The sequence below is a fragment of the Rhinolophus sinicus genome, linkage group LG05 (assembly GCF_036562045.2).
Source record: "Rhinolophus sinicus isolate RSC01 linkage group LG05, ASM3656204v1, whole genome shotgun sequence".
Classification (NCBI taxonomy): Eukaryota; Metazoa; Chordata; class Mammalia; order Chiroptera; family Rhinolophidae; genus Rhinolophus; species Rhinolophus sinicus.
The window spans coordinates 2,990,804-3,011,147 of NC_133755.1; the positions used below are offsets into that span (position 1 = coordinate 2,990,804).

The 20,344-nt window shown below is 51.0% G+C and overlaps 1 long non-coding RNA gene across 4 annotated transcripts; it reads left to right on the forward strand.

Moving 5' to 3' along the window:
• Window positions 1-437: 437 nt before the first annotated feature.
• Window positions 438-18,697, forward strand: LOC109439592 (uncharacterized). Of its 4 annotated transcripts, none has more exons than XR_012496231.1 (4): window positions 438-1,053; window positions 7,465-9,947; window positions 10,656-15,625; window positions 17,709-18,697. It is a non-coding gene; the product is annotated as an uncharacterized LOC109439592 (long non-coding RNA). The 4 variants fall into 4 exon arrangements; XR_012496233.1 differs by lacking the exon at window positions 17,709-18,697 and having other exon boundaries at window positions 449-1,053; window positions 7,465-7,607; window positions 9,706-9,831; window positions 10,656-17,314; XR_012496230.1 differs by lacking the exon at window positions 17,709-18,697 and having other exon boundaries at window positions 10,656-17,314.
• Window positions 18,698-20,344: the final 1,647 nt, after the last annotated feature.

The window sequence follows — 20,344 nt, forward strand, 5'->3', positions numbered from 1 at the left end:
GGGGCAGGGTGACGATCAAGGCCTGTGAGTCGTCAGCGATTCTAATGACGACCCCGTCCAGTGGTTACACTGCCTCTGAAAATTACGAGGAGACAACTTCTCTTTTCTTGACTCAAGAAAAGAAAAACTTTAGGTGGGGACAACTGGAAGGGACTTTGGAAATCAACTACCTGCCTGCTTGCAAGCCTGGGAGGACCTTGACGCCCAAGAACCAGATCATTCGCACAGATCTCCTGGGTTAACTGGGACCCAGGTCTCCCAGGTCTCAATCTGTGCCCTTCTGAGTCTCACACCTCCAGGAGCATGAGCATCAGAGATTCCCTACGTGGTTACATTGTTTTAAATATCCATGTCTCCCAGTCAACCAATCTTTTCCATATGGAGTTGAAAGTCACATAAATTAAATGAGAACAACATGTTACATGTGAATGAAAGACTGGATGCTGGATTTTTTTTTTTTTTTCAAGAATAAAATGACTTTGATCGATAGGCATTTATGGCAAAACACTAGAACCGACAAATATCTGAATGCAGAAACCATATTTTAATTGGCTGAACGAATAAAAGAGAGGAACTTAAACAGAAGCCTTGGGATCAATATACTTGGCTATGAATGATGAATTCTCATCGGGCACCTACGCAGAGGTTGTGTTGTGAATGGCTAGAGCCCTGGCAGACAGAAGCTGGGGGCGTCAGGACCGTGGCACTGCAGGAGTGTCAGAGAGACAGGAGGGTTACAAGCTTTGGGGATGAGACAGTTAACGCCTCCCTGTGCGAGCGAGTTCCATCACACAGCGCCAGTGCCAGGTCAGCAGTCTGGCTGGAGCTCGGATGTGGCTGGTCGTGCCAGGCAGTGCCAAACGCCCCTGGCAGCCCTGAAGAGGATTCCCAAACCCAGGTTTCATTGTGCAGCCTGGAGAATGCTGCCTGGTGAATGGAATCTACGAGCTGTGCTGGTGCTTCCCAGAGGAGCCACACTGGCGCACAGAACACCCCCGGCTGGGAGCCCACGGACGCTGTGACAAAGGGACCTCAAGCTGAGACCTTGCTCAGGTAGGTTTAGGCTCTGGGATGCGGCTGCTGCTCATGTGATCCTGTTGCTGCCGCTGTGTGCCTGGGGAGAAGCCTGTCTGCTGGGCTGGACGCTGCTCTCAGATTGACTGCTGAACACCTTTTGCTGTTTCCATGATTCCTTCTTGAAAAGCATGAACGAGGCTGGTCACTCACATTGGTCAGAAAGCCACCTCTAAATCAGGGAGCCGGTTTCCAGCAGACTCTGGCTGATGAGGGATTCTAGCTGCATCTCTCCTGTGTCAGCAGCACACCAGAGTGTGATTAGCGTGTCCCCAGAAGCGATTTCTCATAGCCCCTTCAGATTAATATGGGGATCGTGGTGAGGGAATGTGCCAGGGGGTCTGGAGGGCTGAGTTCTAGTTCAGAAACTGCCCTGGGTTACCAGGAAGCTGTTTGGTGTTGGGAAAATTCACGGAACCTCTCAGGGTTTCGGCTCTTCGTTGAAAATGATGGTTAAACATTGGCAGCGATAGGTTCCAGTTTGTCGGGGTAGAGATTGTCCACTTACCTTTGTTTGCTGAGCCCTTGGCATGGGATCTGGTGCTCAGCATGTCTAAAAATTGCCCATTAACTCACAGTGCTTTGGAACAGAAAAACTGACAACAAAATGTGGATGTAAGCGTGGAAAGGCCACAAAGTCTAGGGTACCCTCCCAGGAGAGCCAGTAAGCCTTTCGGATCACTTATTCTGTGTTGTCACAATGCCATTAGTTAAGCTCTGAATAACTATTAGGCCAGTGTGGGCACTGCAGTAGGTGCCAAGGCGCAGGGGACCTGAGCTGTGGGTGAAGTGACCCAATGGAGAGTGCATGGGGGTCAGTCCTGGGCTTTGGGCTGAGGGCATTTTTGGAACAGTCTGGAAGAAATCCTGGCACAACAGCCACTTGAGTATGATGACCTTGAAACATACCCAACTTGGGGTCAGCCTGCAAGATGTCTGATTCACTGGGGTGGGTCTGGCAGTAGGAATTGCTGTGACTCAAGCAAAGATTCTGGTTTCGATAGCCAGCAGACGCATCCAAATTGTACCTCCAACTGAACTCTTGGAAAAGTGAACCTGAAACTTGCTTTCCTGGTTAAGCCTCGGAAGTGCCTCCTCACTGCCTTCAGGGTGATGGTCAAGCCTCCTATGCCCACCAGGCTGATACCTGCCTCCCTGGCTCATGTCCGGAGGCCCCCAAAGCTCAGGCTCATTGCATGTACTTTCCTGCTGGCTCCGTAATATTCTCATCGTGACGCTGTTTTGCTGGGACCCTCAGCTTCTAACATCCCCTCCCATAACCTGCGTGACCTGTGTCCAGCGTAGCTGTAGTTTCCTCCCAAAGCACCCTGGGGCTCACACAAGTGTTCCTCTCCTCACCCTGTGTTGTTTCTGTCACAGAATTGTACTGTAATTACCTGCACCCCTCACTTGTTGGGGCGACCGCCGGGCAGGGGCTCTGGCTTCGGCATCCGGTTCCCGTAGTCTGGCACACAGTAGGGAGAACCTCATCCCACTGCAGGTGCAGAGAAATTATGGAGCTCTGGGGAAGGCTCTGGAAGCTTCCAAGTAGTCATGTGTCTCCACAGGCCTGGGAATCTGCAGAGAACAGCCACAGAAACCAGGACGCCACACAGGAGCCCAGGACTGGGTGGACCGCGGGGTAGGAATGCTGCAGCTCAGCAGACTAAGTGAGACAGTCACACTGGGGCCCCCCAGGCAGGGGGCTCACCCGGCTGACGGCATGCATGACACTGGATGGGGCAGAGGCCAACGAACTGAACTAAATATTGAAGTCAGGATGGAATTGTAGGCAGGCAGGGACCGTCACACACCCCATAGAAATGAGTTGCGTTTTTCCAGTATTGGTTCCAGCATTGCTTGGATCTCCTAAGACAGTGCATTGCAATCATGGCTCAGGTAATTTGCACAGAGGCCTGTAAGACTCTTCTTCGCAGAATCAAAGCCGAAAGCCCCCTGGCATGGACAGTGAGGAGACTACCCGGTGGGATGGGGGTGCACACACAGCATTGTCCCCAACCAGCCGTGCAGGTGAGCAAATCTACCTGAGTTGGGCACAGTGGCCCCATGGCCCTGTGCTCGAGCCGTCTGCTGCCCTTTGTGTGGGGTTGGTCCTACTGATGACAAGCTGTGTGTGAAGAGTCAGATCTGCATAGGCCACGGGCATCTCAGATGGGTTTAGACAAGAAAGGAAGTTGATTGGTTTATGTAACCAGGAGGATGAAAATATGATTGCCCTTCTGTCCCAGCTGGATCCAGGGATTCAATGGAGCAAATAGGTGAAGGTCACGGAGAGGCAGGGCCAGTAAGGAATCGGTGTTTTATTGAACGTGTGCTGGGAGGTTTGACAGCTGGACAGCGACGTGCCCTTACTCGTGTTTTGCAAAAGGACTGCAGTGGCTTCTGGAGAAGAATGGATTTTACCGGGACAGGAACGGCAGCAGAGAGACCAGTTAGGAGGGTACTGCAGAGGGTCCAGCGGGAAACGACGGGGGGCGAACGGGGGAGGGGGGGAATGGATGGATGTGTGTTCTGGCAGCCACAGGACTTGCTGGTGGGTTGGGTGGGGCTTGGGAGGGCGTGGTGAGCGACCGGTTCGTTTAGGGAAAGAAGGGAATTAGGGATCATCCCTACAATTTTTAACACCCGTGAAAACTTAGCACTTTGTCTATTTCCCCCCGGTTTTCATCTTATTCAGAAGGAAAGTGGGCACGTGGGAGAAATTCAGACTCAAACCCTCCCACACAGAGTCAGGTGGCCCGCTATCCTAATCCTGCTTACTTGTGTGTGCGTCGCTTGTCAGTCATCAGAACGTCCTCTCTGCACAGATGCGGTGGCGGGGGCGGGGCCCCAGGGCTCCGGGGGGCGGAGCCTGGACGGCAGCCAGTCCGCAGGCTCCACGCTGTCCTGCGGCTCCACGTTGCCCAGTGGAGAAAGGCTCCCGGGGCTCTGCAGGTCTCAGCTGTCCGTGGTACGCCTGTGGAATAGGGGCTGGGGTTTATGCCGCCAGAAGAATTCGAGAGCATTGCCTCGTCGCTCTGCAGAGCGGACATACTGCCTGGTCACTCTGCAGCCCTGGTGACCCAAGTCCAGGCGGCCCTGGGTCCTGGGCTGGCGGCTGCTGTTATCGCCCCTCAGTCCTGCGACCCAGGTTCCCCTGCCTGGGTCAGTTAACCCGTCAGTTAATGCCCTGTAAACAAGCAGCCCATGCACCTGGGGGCTGCGGTGGGGACGGTGAGCGGAGGACGTCTTATAATAAGAGCGTCCACCTGAGTTAATGAGTCAGTGAAAAGTCCCTTACACATATCCAGGCCTGGCATAAAATGCGGAATCCCCTTCTCAGGAGGGGTTCCCAGCAAGGAGCTGGGGGCTGGGGCTGCGGCTGGGCTGTGGGAGGCCCCTAGGCCCACTCGGGTATCAGAACCAAGCCGGTGTGGGGCTCTCTGAAATTACAGCCCCGGGCTGTGGGGCTTGGGTCTGAGTTATCGTCCCTCTCTCCCTGCCCGAGGCCTCCGTTCCCAGAGCCCCAGCTCCCTGCGTTCACCAGGAAGGTCCTCCCTGCTCCCCTGGGCTCCGGGCCTGTGCGGCTGCAGACTTGAGGAGGGGCTGTCTGCACACCAGCTGGGGGGGGGGGGTCTCTTCTTCCTCTGAATTCTGCATTTATCCCCTCCCTTCTGCGCGATGGTATCACCTAAGGTTTGAGAACACTTTCTGGTGTACAGAGCAAACATCTGCAGGCACCACAAAAAGAAAACACAACGGTTGTTTATACAAGAGGCTTCTCGGTGTCATGCATTTCGCCGTGGTGGGAGGTTTGAAACCATCGCTCTGGTTGCTGGCATTTTCGGGTGTTTGGGCATCCACCACAGGCCCTATTCTTTGTAAATATTTTAAAAGAAGAAATTCAAAGAGACGGTGTGGATGTTGTCATGCACTCCCCTGTCATAAAATCAGAAATCCACCATCGTGAGACTATGCAAAGGCGACACTGATTTCAACAGCAAAACCAAAATCACAGCAAGCAGACAAAGAATTTTCATCAGGAAAAAAGGAAGTGAGCTCGTATGAAGAGACGTGGTCCTGCCAGACTTGAGGATGACTTTAGATGAACGTACAACAATTTAACCAGCATGATGCAAAGTGAAAGAAATTTGTCTATGAAATATCCTAAGAAACATTCTATCTGGAATATTTGTCATGCAATTAGGAAAATTATCAGTGCATGCTTCGCTCGCTTTAAAATTTCATGACAATTTCAAATATTAAATATTAATGATAGTATGTTTTGTTTTTAAAATAACTTTTATTTGACATTTATTTTGTGTTAATGTAACTTTGTTTTAATGATTTCTGTTTTAGAAATAACTTACTTGTTATTAAATATACAATGCCACATCATATAAGTTTATAATAATAAACAACACCTTAACTGAAACTCTTTAATTATAACCAAATTAGAGAAAAAGGATGTACTGTTTATTATTGTGATCACTCATTATTGAAAATCAAATGAAAACAGTGTTACAAAAAAATACAGAAAAACTTACAATTTCGGAAATACCCTGGACTTCCTGGGAATTCCAATATCTCTTTCCTGAATCCAAAAGATTTTCATCTGATGGGAATTTGGAAGCACTAAAATGTACACATGCTTCAAAGTAAGTTACAGAACTCAGGATTGATAACTTCAGAAGCATAAGTGAGAAAACCATTAATGTTGCCTGAGGCAGATGGTTACGGGAACAGTAATGAGACAGTACATAATTTAAGACGGGTTTTGAAGGATGAATAGGAGTTCATCAAACTTAAGTGAAGAGAAGGATATCTCACGCTGTACAACCTGTGTGAGCAAAGACCTGAACTAAAAAGTATGTATTATGGTAGCAGCGCAGTAGGAATTAGAAAGAAAAATATAAATGCCTGTCAGTGCAACAAAATGACCTTAGAGGAAGGCTCAGTTCATACTAATCCCTACAAAAGAATACGTACACCGAAGGTGGGCAAAGGTGTTGGACTAGGATTGGAGCCCTGGCATGTGCCCTTTCTTCTCACCGCTGTCTCCTCCCACCAAGTCCATCCTCCCGCTCTCACCTGCTTTAGTCGGTAGAACCATTGGCTCCTATCCTTCCTCTCTTCATTTTCCACTTTTCACGTCTCTCCCCACCTTCTCCACATTCTGGCTCAGAAATCGCATAGTGATGCTTGTAGGGCACACAGAAGGCTGGGCACAGACAGGGTTGGCCTGGGTCCCAGTCAGCACACCTAGAAGCAAGGAGTACTATTGGGAATTGTTTTGCTAGTACACACACACACACACACACCAGTCCTCTCTCTCATGCGGTTTTCATGCAGGGCTGTCTGCTTAGCTGCCTGGCCCTTATCAGCTCACCCTACTAATGCCCCCAAGTGCTAAGGCTTTTTCATAAAGGCCTAGTCTGAGCCCCCCTGTTTCCTCTGTCACTGCAGCTCCCAGCCCCCCTGGGGCAAGGCTTCCAGCATCTGCCTGTTTCCATGTGTCTCCCGCTACATAGACCTGTCAGTTACTTACGTATTTGTGTGATAGTTTAGGTGCAAAATATCCATGCCCATCCAGAGTTTTTGTTGACCCCCAATAGCTAGATGCCTTTCCCCCCCATAAAATTTGTGAAACAGATACTTGGATGTCCTTGTGTCACAGTGCCTTACTTTCTAAATTAAACTCTGTTTGTGAATGACGCACGTGTGTTATTCCTAGGACGGGAGACTAAGGTGTCCTGTAACCCCAGACCTGAGCAGAGTGGTCCCCAGGAAACACGGTCCCTTCGGCACAGACTTGGCAAACTCCAGTTGCCACACAGGCCAGGCAACAAGCACAGGGTGCAGAAGCAGCCCAGGTGCAGGACGAAGGGAGTGCCTGCCTGTTCACAGAGAATGGCCAAATGTTAGTGGGGACACACACGGGTCCTGGGGTGTGAATATTGAGGAGTTCCCTGGAATCCAGAGACCCGGAACTGAACATGGAATGTCCTGGTTTTGGAAGCTCTGTGCCCACACAACAAGACCCTGTGTCAGTGGAAGGCGTGTGGTTGAAGGGCTTCAGCTTTGTCACTTCAGCTTAGTGCCATCAACAGAGCACAGGCATGGCCCACTGGGGGTCCCAGTCCTCAGATCCAGGCCCAGAACTGTTTTCTGAGGTCAGCTTAGTGATTGGAAACTAAATAAGTAAACTCAGTGTGAAGGGCAGGGTCTCTGGGAGGTATTTGGGCTCCAGTTTTCCTCAGGCCTCACCACTCCCTGCTGTCTTCCCGGTTGCCCGGTCTGCATCCTAATACTTCCTACCCAGCCCTGTAGACACTTGCATTTCACTGCATCTACAAACTGATGTACCTTTCAATCTCTTGTCCATTTCAGGGTTTACCATCTCATGGGAGAGTTAAGGCAGAGGATTTGATAACCATGCAGAACCAAAAAGTGTTATAAGTGGCATCCTGTGGCACGGCAGCGTGGCTAGTGGTGTGATGTCGCTGTCCTCCCGCTGAGACTCCACGGTTCTGGTCTGTAACCCACAGTTTTCATGTATTGTGATGTTCGAAACAGCCTAATCCGCAAAGCATCGATTACAGTGCCTGAGACATAATAGGAACTCAGTACATGAAACTGGTTGTTGCTGTGCTTGTTATTTTATGGTGATTATTTTTATTCAAGTAACTTACATCAGTGGACACCAGTGTAGAGCCAACTAGCCTTGGAATCACCAATGCAGAAATGCTTATATTCATACACTTACAGGGCCCCTTAGCTGTGTTTCTTATATACAAACACAATAGAGGTGGAATTCTAAAGCCCCAATTAAGTGGAATAGGTCGCTTTCCTGGTAACAATAGGCCAGAGCTAAGCAACAACAAAAAAAAAGCTACTTAGTTTGGCAACCTTTGTTCAGAAGAATCTTCTGAAAAAGCCCCCCTCGGAAGATTCTGAATGGGGCCAGAGAACCTTCTTAATCCCCGGCCTGTCTCACAGAGGGTTAATTGAATGCATGGGAGGGGGTGGGTCCCCCTTTTGTGGCAGTCTCCGTCACAAAACAAAAACCTATTGCTAGGTTCCGAAGAGGATTCTCTCTTCTTGCTCACACTCTGTGTTGAAAGAAGGGCAGCAATCCCCCCTTCTTTCTGGGCCAGGAGGGGGTGAAGGAAAAGATAAATCTTGCAAACACGTAGAATTTGCTGGAAAAGGTGCAAGTTCCATTTCAAGCTCCAAATTGAATGCAGACTCCTAACACAGATGCTCTGCCCCTCTTTGTCCCTTGAGAGGTAGAGGGGGCTGTCTCCTGCAGCAGTTGGGCAGGGGGCGTGAGTCTGTTGGGCTGCCCACCCCCCTTCCATCCCCACCCCCACCCCGAAACAGCAGGCTGCACATGGTAATTAAGCCTCCAGGCTGGAGATTTGGGACTCCAGTGTGGAGAAATACTACACTGAAGACCCACCCCCGGCGTCCCCTCCCACTTGCTGTGGGATTTCCTTTAGTTCCACATGGATTCCCAAGTAAACAAGCCTGAAAAGAAGTCACAGGCGGGAATTGAATTAGCACCTTAGTGTAGCTTGTAATGAACTAGTTTGCTTAATTAGAAGATCATGAAATTATAACATTGAAAACCATCACGGTGCAGCTAAACATTGAGGGCTCATCTAGCTTTCATTGGTCCTTGGCAGAACATCCATCTTAAATACAACGTGCTTTTAAATATTAGACATGTTTTTTACAAGAGACAAATTGGAATAGCGGAACCATGGGCTCCTCCCACCTACGGACTGGGCTACAGCTATGTGGTGTGTCCTTAGGTGGACTGTTCCACAGCTCTGGGCCTCAGCTTCCTCTCTGTAAAATGTGTGTAATTTTACCTGTCTGGGAATTTAGTCTGAGGAATAAATGAAGTCATTATAACCGTCACACTTGGAACAGTGAGCATGTGCAAAGCATGGTACTAATTCACCCGCACACACGCTCTTCTCAATGCTCATGAATTTCTGGGGCCTGGACCAGCTTGAGTCTCAACATACAGACAGTGAAACATCAGGCACACAGGAGTAAGATCAGGTCACCCAGGACCACAGTTTGACCTCCTGATGGAGTTCGGATCTAAAGCGAGCTCTGCTGACTCCAGAGCGTCACCTTTTAGTGAAACCAGACTGCTCCCCAGACTACGCCAGCACTTTGTGTAGGAAGTGCTCAGGTGGCCCCTCAAGTTCAGTGTCCTCCCTCATTCCCTCCAGGGGACAGGGAACATCTGGCCCTGCCTCTGGTTGAGGTCTCCCTGTAGACAGTGCATCACTGCCCCGTGGAGTCCGAGTTTACAGCCCATTAACAAAGAGGTACTTTATTTCTGAAGTTATCACGGGCCGTTGCTGTTGGTCTGGGAATGGAGGAAAGGCCGATGTGTCATGGGAATGTTTTCAAACACACACGCAGGATCGTCGCGCCAGCCACTCTCCTGAGAGGTGTGTCTGTCCGGGGACTATCCTTGGTTCTTGACGCGGTAGAACTGGGTCGCCCAGCACTTCTTTCGTGGGTGTGCATGGGCACCCCTGGCCTAGCCACCATGGACAAAGAGGGCAAGAAGTTTTCTTCTCTAACCACCTTCTCTTCTCCCAACAGGCAGAGCTTCTCCGTCAGCCGTTGGGCAGGAGGCAGGAGACCCGGCTCTGTGTTCCGGCCTTGCCTCTTCTGCCCTCATTTCCTCAGTCACTGCTAAGCCCCTTTCTGGTTTGCCAAACCCAATAGGTATCGTCCACACAGTCATGATAATTAATAAATAATTCAGAGCAGGGAAGAGCCAAGTAGCTGGAAAGTTGACGGCAAACCTGAGTCTCCACGTGGCCATGAACGCATGCCCTGGTGTGAGGATAGGTCATCTTGCCCTCAGTTTCCCCTTGCCGTCACCCAGCATCCTCCGCCTGTCCTGTGTCTTGAGGGTGGCAATGGGGAGCAAAACTGGGAGGGCCCCACATAAGGGAGCATGCTTGGTGACAAGGGGGACAGTTTAGAGAGGGGAGGACTTGATCTTCCATTCCCTTCCTGCTCAAAGCACATTTTGGAGAGACTTCATGGTGGGGGTGAAGGGAGCCGCTCAGAGGGAAAGATGGGCAGTGGGGTGGGGTGGGGAAGCAAATGCTGGGCTGCAGTCGCTCTGGTTGGGTCTCCGTGTCCCTCTGGCTCTCTGGCTCCTGTCCTCCCCTCCCCTGAGGGGGCTAAACAGGCAGTTCCTCTCCTCTGTGCTTCTTTTCTCAGAAGCAGAGGTCGTGGGAAAGAAGCAAACTGGGTGCATGGTGTGTGACACGGGGGGGGGGGGGGGGGCGGGGGGCGGGCGCCCTTTCTGGGGAGCTCCTTGTGGTTGTTTCTAGGACCCGCTGGAAGAACGGCTTCATGTCTTGTTTCCTGGTCCTGTCCTCTGCTCTAATCCCATTTGGGCTAGGGGACCCCAATTCTATCCGAGATGGGTACATATGGCCCCAAACTTGACTGACACTCCCCCTAGTGGCAGCCTGAAGACCCACCCTGCTGCCCACTCCTGCTGCACTCAGGTCCTTGACTTTGCTTCTCAACAGGCAGATTGCTCTGGAAGACCAGGCCTCTCCACTAATTTTACATTCATGGTGCTCTGCTAGAAGCTGCGGGCATGTGGCTCTGAACAAGACATGGTGACCCCTGCAAGTGTTAACATCAAGAGAGTACAGTAGACATGTGCCCATGAGTGAAACAAGACGTCCAGGTGTGTTATGGGAGTGCAGAGGAAAGCATGCCCCATTTCACCCAGGAGAATTAAATCAGAAAAGGCTCCAAAGAAGGAATAGCATTTAGTCTTGACGTAAAGGGTGAGCATGCATCAACAGGCAGTTTTGGGGGACAGTGGGGGTGGCGGGGAAGCCACCTGGCGCTACAGAACTCCGTAAGAAGGTTGGGGTTTAACCTTAGGCAGTGGTGGAGGGGTGGGGTGAGGAGAGAGAGGCTATTTTCACGTCTGACGAATCCTCCTTAGGATCTGAATCTTTGAAAACTCTCTCTCAGCTACTAAGCAAAGACCGAATACTTCACAGAGGTCAAGAGTTTCAAAGTGTTCATCAAAAAAATAAATATAAAATAAAAGAAACACAAACACAAAATTAAACAGGAGTAAGATCCACAGAGACACATAACATTTATCTTCCCAAAGGTTTCCATAGTTTGCTGTTAATGATTCTGAATGAAAACAGTGGCCAATAGTCCAATAATGACGGAAAATTGAAAACTAAAGGCCAAGCCAGGCATTGCTCACTGACTACGCTGGGCATTTAAATGAATCATTCCATGTGCATGTTGTCCCACGTGCATTCAGCCGGACGTTCTTGTTTACACCACTGGACGTGGGCGCAGAGGCAGTGATGTACACGCCGAGTCACCTGGATTGTCACAGTCAGGGGTGTGTGGCAGAACAAGGGACGCGGATCCTGCTCCGAGTTCTCCATGTGCATTTGCTCTATGACTTTCTGTTTGAAGTACGTCCTCCCTTCACGTGGACGCCCCCTGTAAGGACGTGCACATTGGCAGGTGCCAGCTCCTGCAGGAAGTGCCAAAGGACCCACTTCGGACGGGCGGCCAGGCCTTCACTGGGACCCCTGGTGCCTGAGGCTGCACAGAGCAGGCTGGGCAGACCTGCAGCTGTGGCGAGTTCCTGATCCTGGGATCCTCGGGCCTTGCGCTCACAACACGTTAGGTCAGAAGGTTGCAGATGGAGGAGGGCCATGCAGCCATGAGGTTAGTACCGACAACGGGCCACGTGGGTCTGCAGGTCCGACAGGCGTGGCTTCTCCTCCCCCCTCTCTCACGTCTGCAACTCTCTTTGCTTTCTGAAGTTTTGCTTTTCCCATTTGAAAAATTAAAACACAGAGACCTATCTTGCTGGATTCTGGAGATGCTCCATAGTGGTTATGCCATGGCTGGTAGGAAATCAAGTGTTTGAACTTCTCCTGGAGCATAGTAGGCATTTCAGAGCGGCTGGCACTGAGGTGTAAATGGAGCAAAGCTCCCAACTCAGAAAGCCACAACCAATAAAAGCTTGGAGGTGCCTGGGGGTGACTGCCCCTGGGGACCTCCTACCCCTGACGGCCCCCCGCCTCCCTGGAAGAAAGGCAGTGTGCTCTGTGCGCAGTCCAGACCCACCACTGGCATCTGCATGCCATCCTCCTCTTGGGCTGACCTCTGCACCTCCATTTCCCCACCAGGAAAATGGAGAATTCATCAGGAACTCAGTGGGGAAGTGTCCTATATTGGGACCCCGCACAGCACGGTAATGAGCCTACGTTCTGTCCTCATCCTCCCCCCATCTCCATGCCCCCAGCCTTCCTGTCTGTCCTTTTGTATTTATTTAGCCATTAAAACACTATTTGTGAAACAACTGTGATTGCAGAGTAGTCTCCTAGGCTTTCTGAGGAAGGCAGACAGCTTTAGGAGTTAACTACTTAGAAGGACAAGGTGAGACATTTGTCCAAATGGTGACCAGACCAGGTGTCTCTTCTCAGTATCAGGAGTGTTACCAATACCTGAGGTCCAGGGACAAGGGAAGCTGGCATTTCCACAGTGAAAGAGGAAAGCTTGGAAAGCAATGAGCGATCAAGCCAAGAAAAGATGTGGAGGAACCTCAAATGCATGTTACCAAGTGCTAAAGCCAGTCTGAAAGGCCACACACTGCATTATTCCAACCCCAGGACATTCTGGAAAGGACAAAGTATGGAGACAGTAGAAAGGCCAGTTGTTGCCAGGATGGGGGAATGCACAAGACCAAGTGTGAACCCTAATGTCAGCTACGGACGCAGTTAATAATAAAGTACCAACATTAGTTCATCCATTGTAAAGAATTGTAACCACACTAGTGTGAGATGTTACGAGCAAGGAAATCTTGGGGAGGGGGTGGGAGGGAGCAGATAAATGGTACCTCTGTGTCATAGCTGTTCTCTGTTTCTGTAAACCTAAAACTGCTCTAGAAATGAAAGTCTATTCATTTATTTAAAGAAAGAGAAGTTCAAGAAAATGGGCTCATTAGAGCAGGTAAGGTTTAACAGGTGGAGCTCGTCAGCAGCAGCCACAGGCCACCATGTCTGGGCCCAGCCAGGATGGAGCTTGGAATGGCAGATTCCAGGTAACCTCGGTCTCTATTTGTGTCCCTCTTGGATAATCCAGGATCCGTGGCTCTGGACCATTCCATTCTTAAACAAGAAGAGACAAGGGACTCACCCAGCAGTGCTGTGTGTCATGGGGCGAGAGAAGCGGGTTTTACACTGAACTTGGTTAAATCTTGGCTTTGCTGCCTATTAGCTGTTTGTCCTTGAGCAAGACACACAGTCTGGGCACATGCCTTGTTTAAAATTTACTAACCAGATTTCACTGATAAAATGCAATACTGTCGACCCATCAGGGAATGCTGGGAATATCAATGATGTCATCCGTGTAACTACCCAGAACGCTGCTTGGCATAGTCAGCTCCTAACACGTTTTTCTTTCTTTCCATTGTAATGAGCAGAAGAGAAAGTGAGAGAGAGAAAGTGGTGCCTGTCAAGTGCCAGGCTGGAGGAGACCCGAGCAGCCACGTGACAGGAGGTCTGTACCTGACACTTACTCCGGTCTCACCTGGAGGCTGGATGCGTTTCATGCTCTACTTGCAGCATCTGTTTTGATCCTTGTATTCAGCGGTGGCTATTTTTGTGATCATTCTGTCCTGCTGACCCTCATATTGATCTCATGGTTTTAACCAGCATGGACTTTGGCCTGGCAGATTTCTGCTATTCCTTTGTCATCCCTGAACCATAGAATTTGTCGTAGTGACTATTCTGCTGTGACATTGTGAAGGTGTGTCCCTGAAAAGATGCCTGTGTGACCTCTGAGTGCTGAGATTTCCACCCGAGACCCCTGCATATTGCCTCTGGGGTTCTGGACACCGAGCACTGTCCTGGAGTCCCAGTGGACACCCCATTTTTAAAGCCACCAGAGTCCAGGCCTGTGCTTTGGGACACAACCTTTATCTCTTTGGCTGTTGGAGAGCTAACGCAGCTCTCACCACCTTCTTCTTCTCCTCATGCAGCAAAGGACCACTGTCCAGCGGCTGAGGAAGTCACTTTAAGTAGGAGGCATATATTCAGTTACTCAATGATCCAGATGTGAACTTGGTCTTGGCCTCATCTTTCCAAGATATTCTTTTTCTTTTCTTTTCTTTTTTTTTTTTTTTGAAGAAGAAAGTGCTGCTTTGATCTCAAATTAAGCAAATGTTATTCAAATGCCCCCTCCCCCTCACCCAGGGGTTGTACAGTGACTTGGCAGTGGCTCTGCCTGTCCAGGGTACACATGCCAAGGCCAGGTGGTGTCTCCTTCTGGGGCATTTCCCCTGGTGGCCTTGGGCCAGTAAGGGGAGGTGCCAGTAAACAATTGAGGGGCCCACACAGTGGGAGGGGCTTTATTCTGATTTGTTGGCAGGCGGCTTCTTGGGGAAGGTTTTCCTTCAACAGAACCTGTGCCCCGTCTGAGGTCTGGCAGCAGATGTGGGCAGTGCTGGAAACACGATAGAGCGGGAACCTCTTCCCTGTAAATAGCGCCCATATGTCCCTGGGCCGGCTGGAGTATCTGAAGGGTGTCTTCTCACATGTCCACAGCCCCTCTGTTGGGTTCTACAGAACAGATGTTGCACTGGCTCCTGTGACATTCAGTGACGAACTTTACATATGTCGACTTACAGACCCCGCGTAATGACACGTGCTTGGCTCTCAGGTTCCCAAACGCACAATTTATGGTTTTGCAGAAACTCTGTGCTGTGCTGCTGTTCTCTGTGAGCTTCTGATTTTTCTCGTCGGCATTTTAGGCTTCACCTAGAGCATCACAGAGAGAAGTGGGGTTCCTAGCAGCCCCCCACCCTTCCCCACCATCCCGCCAGAAGTCACATCCCAGAGGCTGAGATAAGGGAAAAATCAAAATGCACCTTTGATCATTCAAAACACATTTTAAAAGGAAAAAGAAAGGATTCCAACAATAGGACTTAAAAAAAATCCAAAAATGAAAAATAGAGTCGCTGAAATAAAGTGAGCGGGTTGGGCTAGAATGTCTCCTCATGTCTGTTAGCTTTGTCCCTCGTTGTAACGTCCATGAAGTGGGGACACAGCTCAGGTGACCTCGAAGCTCAGTGGCTCACACAGTGCTGGCACATTATACACATACACCTGCTAACGGGCACCTTCTCCACGTAAGTGTCTGTGGTGACCTGCTCCTTCCAGAATCTTCGGTGTGGACTGCGGTCACTGCCAGATCCCTTCCCTTCCCGCTGGCATCATGGACGTCAGCTTAGTGTGTCAGGAGGCGCCGTGCATTGCTGGAGAGGAGACGAGAAGGAGGGGGTGGTGGCAATGGAAGGAACCTAGCATGCACCCTCGGGTTTTGTTACCGTGCCGGTGGAAACACAGAGGTCTCCACAAGCTGCTGACTCCTCTGCAACGTCTCCCATCACACATTTATTGTGGTCCCTCGTCCTGTGATAGCAAGGATCTTTCAAAAATGGCTGGTAATGGTAACGGTCTCCGGAACTTACTGTGCATAACAATTAAATATAGTTGACAGCAGGTTACGTTGACACATTAGAAGGACTACGGGCTGTGAATTATGAGGACAGCTCTGTAGCCACCCCTGTATCTGATACAGTTCTCTGGTTCCTATTTCGGAGGTCTAGGCTTGGGAGGCAGTGGTTGCAGGCTTCCCCCAGCGTCACTCCAGGTGCCAGGCCACCTAAAATCAAGCACAGCTTTCCCATCCTCCCTGCATCTCTTACTGTCCTCACGGTGCCTGCTGGTCTCCATCAACCTGAGGCCTACGTCAGCATTTCTTTGTGCAGAAAAGGCACATGCAACCAAGGGGAGATTTTAGATCTAATAGTGGGGATGGTTTTCATATGTGGTGTGAAATGATCTGATGACAAGAATTGAGATTAAGTGCAGGGATCTCACTGTCCTAAACTTTGTTGGTTTCTGGATATAATAGATTTTCAGCTCCAGTTCCAGCATGGGGTGCAATCTATTTTTTTTTTTTTTTTTTTTTTACAATTCATGCCTCATTTATTCAGAAGCCTTACCCACTGTGGGATTCCAGAAGGAAGAAAAAGAGCTCTGAGAAGCCAAAACATAAAGACCATGCATCCTATGTCACCAGTGAACAACTAGACATGGGATGACCAACCCGTCCCAGGTGCCTTCCCACTCCTCACCTGCCGCACCCCCGCCCTGCTGGTAGACTGCACTCGTGGTCACATTCATCCCCAGGCACACTTCCCTTAGCAGTCAGGGTGGAAGGAGACAATGGGTGTGTTTGCTGCTCCTGTCCGGGATCTTCACCCAGAACCGACCCACTAAACACAGAAACAACTTTAATAACACATATTTGCAACACAAGTTACCGAGGTGTCCTTGGTATTTTCCCCCCTTTTGTGGACACTTTTCCTTCCCCTCTCCTGGAAACAGCCAAGACTGTGTGCTCTCTTGCCGCTGTGATTCTAATGGTTGCATGTTATAGGGCCAGAAGCAAAGTGTCCAGGCAGCTAGGAGGCGACTCAAGTCCTTGCTTTGGACAGCTTGAGTTTGTTGAGGAGTGACGAGGCTCCGCCAGTGGAGGAAACAGAACTGTGGAGCCCCAATGAGGAGAGATGACAGCTGCCAGGCCAGGGCAGGAGAGGGCACACCTTGGGGCAAAGAGTGAAACGGCTTCTTGTTGATGTCATTGTGACTTCTGTCCAGTGAGTCCCTGGGACTCCAGTCACACTGGAGATGCCAGGAAATGTCAGGACAGTGAGCACAGAGCAATGGGCTTGGGGAAAGTGACAAAGTACCCCTGTGCCCAAACTCAGCTCAGATACAGTCTACCTCATAGGGAGCATGGGGCAGGTGGAGAGTTTATCTGTGGGATGCTTGGGGCTGAAGAACAAAGAACGCTTCCTTGAATGCTTGGACTATATAGAAATTTCTGGAATTTTGTTTAAGTTTAAGAGGAATGGCTCAAGATATGATTGAAAATAATTTGCATCCAGCAGCAAGGGAGCCTGGGATATGTAGTCTTATTTTGATTGGCCACATGTTGAGCTTAATATTAGGGGTTCTACTATTATGAGAAAAGAGGGGAGTGTGAATATTGGGAATTCTTTACAGTCCAGGAGAGGGATTGAGTTAAAAAATAGAATAAATAAAATATGACAATAGGAAACTCACTGAGGACTCTGTTACCTGAGTGGTACTTTAAGTGACGTTTTTGCTAATTTTCATGGTAGCCGGCAAACAACAGATAGACTGTGTTCAGATTGTCTGCTTGCTCTAAGCTGATACTTTTCTGATTGTAGAAGCAATAATACTTCATTGTACTTGTTTAGAAAAAAGTTGAACAGTGTGGAGAATCACATAAAATCAATTAATTATTACACCATCAGGTGGTAACTACCTCTTTTATGTTGGTATGTATTCTTCTTGTATTTTCTATGGATACACACCTCACAGGTATGTGTCTATGCTTTTAAGAGAATCATACTGTGTATACCATCTTATAACCAGGTTTGTTTATTTTTTACTTTAATAATTTTATCAGTCTTTACTCTTTTTTTCTGATAGAGCCTAATCAAGAGAAGAGAGAGAAGCCGGCAGTTTACTGTGCTGCTCCCCCGAGGGCCTTTGGGAAGAGAAGATGGTCTCAAAGGAAAGCTCGGCTGTCCCTCTGAGCCTGTCCCGGGGCGGGTTAGTGAGCAGCCAGCCTGCTCACGCTGTCTCCACTCTCAGGCCCAGTGGGGGCTTTACCTCCAAGGGCTGGTGGCAATCACTGGGGGAGGAAAGATGAGGCCTAAGAGGGCTGTGTTTGCAGATGGCCTTGTGGGTGCGCAGAGAACCACGGCATCCTGGCATCCTCGCTGTGGTCAGAACCTGCTGGCCTGTCACGCCGTGCAGGGAGCTGATCCTGTGTCAACAGGGCCACTCCCGCTCTCCAAACTGCTGCCTTCAGGGCGTCTCATCCAAGTCCCAGGGCAGTGAGGCCAGTGTCTGCTGGACCAAGGCCCCAAGGGCGTTCAGGTGCTGCCGGAAGGATCGGCTCAACCTCCTGGTTTGAATTGAATTTGAAATCACATTTCTCAAGGTTAGTTTTTCCTTGGGCCATAGGTTAGTTTTGGTACCTAGGGGTGGTGTGTGTGTGTGTGTGTGTGTGTGTGTGTGTGTGTGTGTGTGTGTGTGTGTTTTAGGGAGTGTTGGGAGTGGCGGAAGAAAAGCGGAGGGCAGGCCCAACTACATCCGTAAGCATTTTACTGCGTCCAAGTCAGTCCTAGTTAGGAATGAACACCTCATGGCTGGCAAATGTTCCCCCGGATTTCAGGATGAATTACTATTCTACACACACACACACTCACTGCCCAGGCCTCCCCGACATGATCAATAGCAGGCTGACCCAGTGCCCGCAGGGTCAGAGGTGTGAAGGAATCAATCTTGGGCTATTCTTCCCGCGGCCCCGGAGAGCCAGCTCGGCCCCAGTCCTCGCTCCTCACCCCTCACGGTCCTGCCAGCTGTGGCCTCGAGTCCAGCCCGCGGAATGGGGGCAGGCCTCTTTGTTAGGGCTCGGAGGAGGGGGCTGCTCGCGAGCGGGTGGGGGGTGGGGGGTGGGGGGGGTGGGGGGGTGGGGGGGTGGGGTGGGGGGGTGGGGGGGAGCCCCGCCCCCCAGCAGTGTCCTGCGCCCCCAGCCGCGCATGGGTGTGTCATGGGGCCGTACATTTGGGGAGAGGGCGCGCTAGCCCGGGAAGGACTCGGCCCCGCGCGCATCGTGTGTACCGTTCAGCGCGTCAAGGGAGCAGCAGCCCTGACACCCGCCTGACGCGCGCAGCGGGCGCCCCTGCCGCACGGCCCAGCCCGGCTTGCCGCCCGCGGGCTCTGTTACCCGTGGGCTGTCGCCGCACCCTCCGCACGGCCGGGGGACAGCGGGGGGCCGACGGGGGGGAGAGTCGCTGCGACGCGGGCACAGCCGGCGGCACCGGCCCGCGCTGCCTTCCCGTCCGCCTCCATCTTCCCGGGAGGCCGCGGCCGCGCTAAAATGGTGGCGGACGTGGGGACGGGAGCAGGAGGCTGCCTTCTGGTCACACCCACACGACACCCACAAAGGCCAGATGTCGCCTGGGTAAGAAGCGCCTCTTCACCTGCAGCCGCCCTCCCAGCACGCGTCACCCGGGTGGGGAGGCCCCGGCGTCCGGGGAGCCCGCCCGCAGGGCTTTGGGGCACAGCCGCACCCCGTGTCCCAGCAGAATCCCTCCTGGCTCCTTTGCAAAGGACTCACGTCGCCCTTGCCTCCTGGACTCATTGGATGTGTAAGGGGCTGTGTTACTGTGTCCGCTTCAAAATTACACAGAAACATGTGGAAATGCTCTGGTTTGATTCAGATCAAAAACCATGTGCACCAAATCTTCCCAGACCGGATCTTCATGTAGATAAAAGTGAGACCACCGCCTGCGGGGCGGGGGCGGGGGCGGGGCGGGGGGGGGGAGGGGCGCGTGTGCAAGTCCTGCATTGTACGCTGTAATTTAACCGTCGTGCGCCCAGAATTTCTTTGCATAAATTACAACCGCAATGATAGCATCACTTTCACAAAAGGTGGCCGCTAATCGATTCAACTCTCCCAGAGACGGCTGGGCTTTCAGAGCAGAGAAAGGACGTCCTGCACTTTAGAAGAGCTGGTGACTGCACCTGGGGCTCCCCTGGCAGACACCCCTGGGCCAGCACATCCCAGCCGCCCCCTTATTCAGCTGATTTTCTTTTTCATCCTGACATTTGCTACCTGCTTGGTTCTTATTTTCCAGGAATAAAGGGTTATTGGCCACGGGAACCACCCTTGTGTCTGGAGGAGGGGTGTCTGTAGGATGACCCCCAGAGTGGAGGTAACCTTCTTATGCCGTCTCCCCTCCTTTTTCTCTTCCTCTCCTTTCCCCCATTCCTTGGACAAATACAGTTTTTAAAGGCTCTACATTTTTAATGCTCTTGGGTCTTCTTATGTCTGGAAAAGCACAGTCTCTGTGCTGCTCTGAACAGTTCCGAGCCCATGGCCTCTGTGGGGGCGGAGCCCCAGAGAGTAGTTTCCAGGCTCTCGGCCTCACATAGACAGGTGCTGGCTCAGGTAGTAAATGGCCATCAACTGTGATTGCATGGCCATCAGCTGTGGCTAGTTGGCCGTCAGCTGTAACCAGTGAGCCATTGGCCACAATATAACTGCTGTGGCT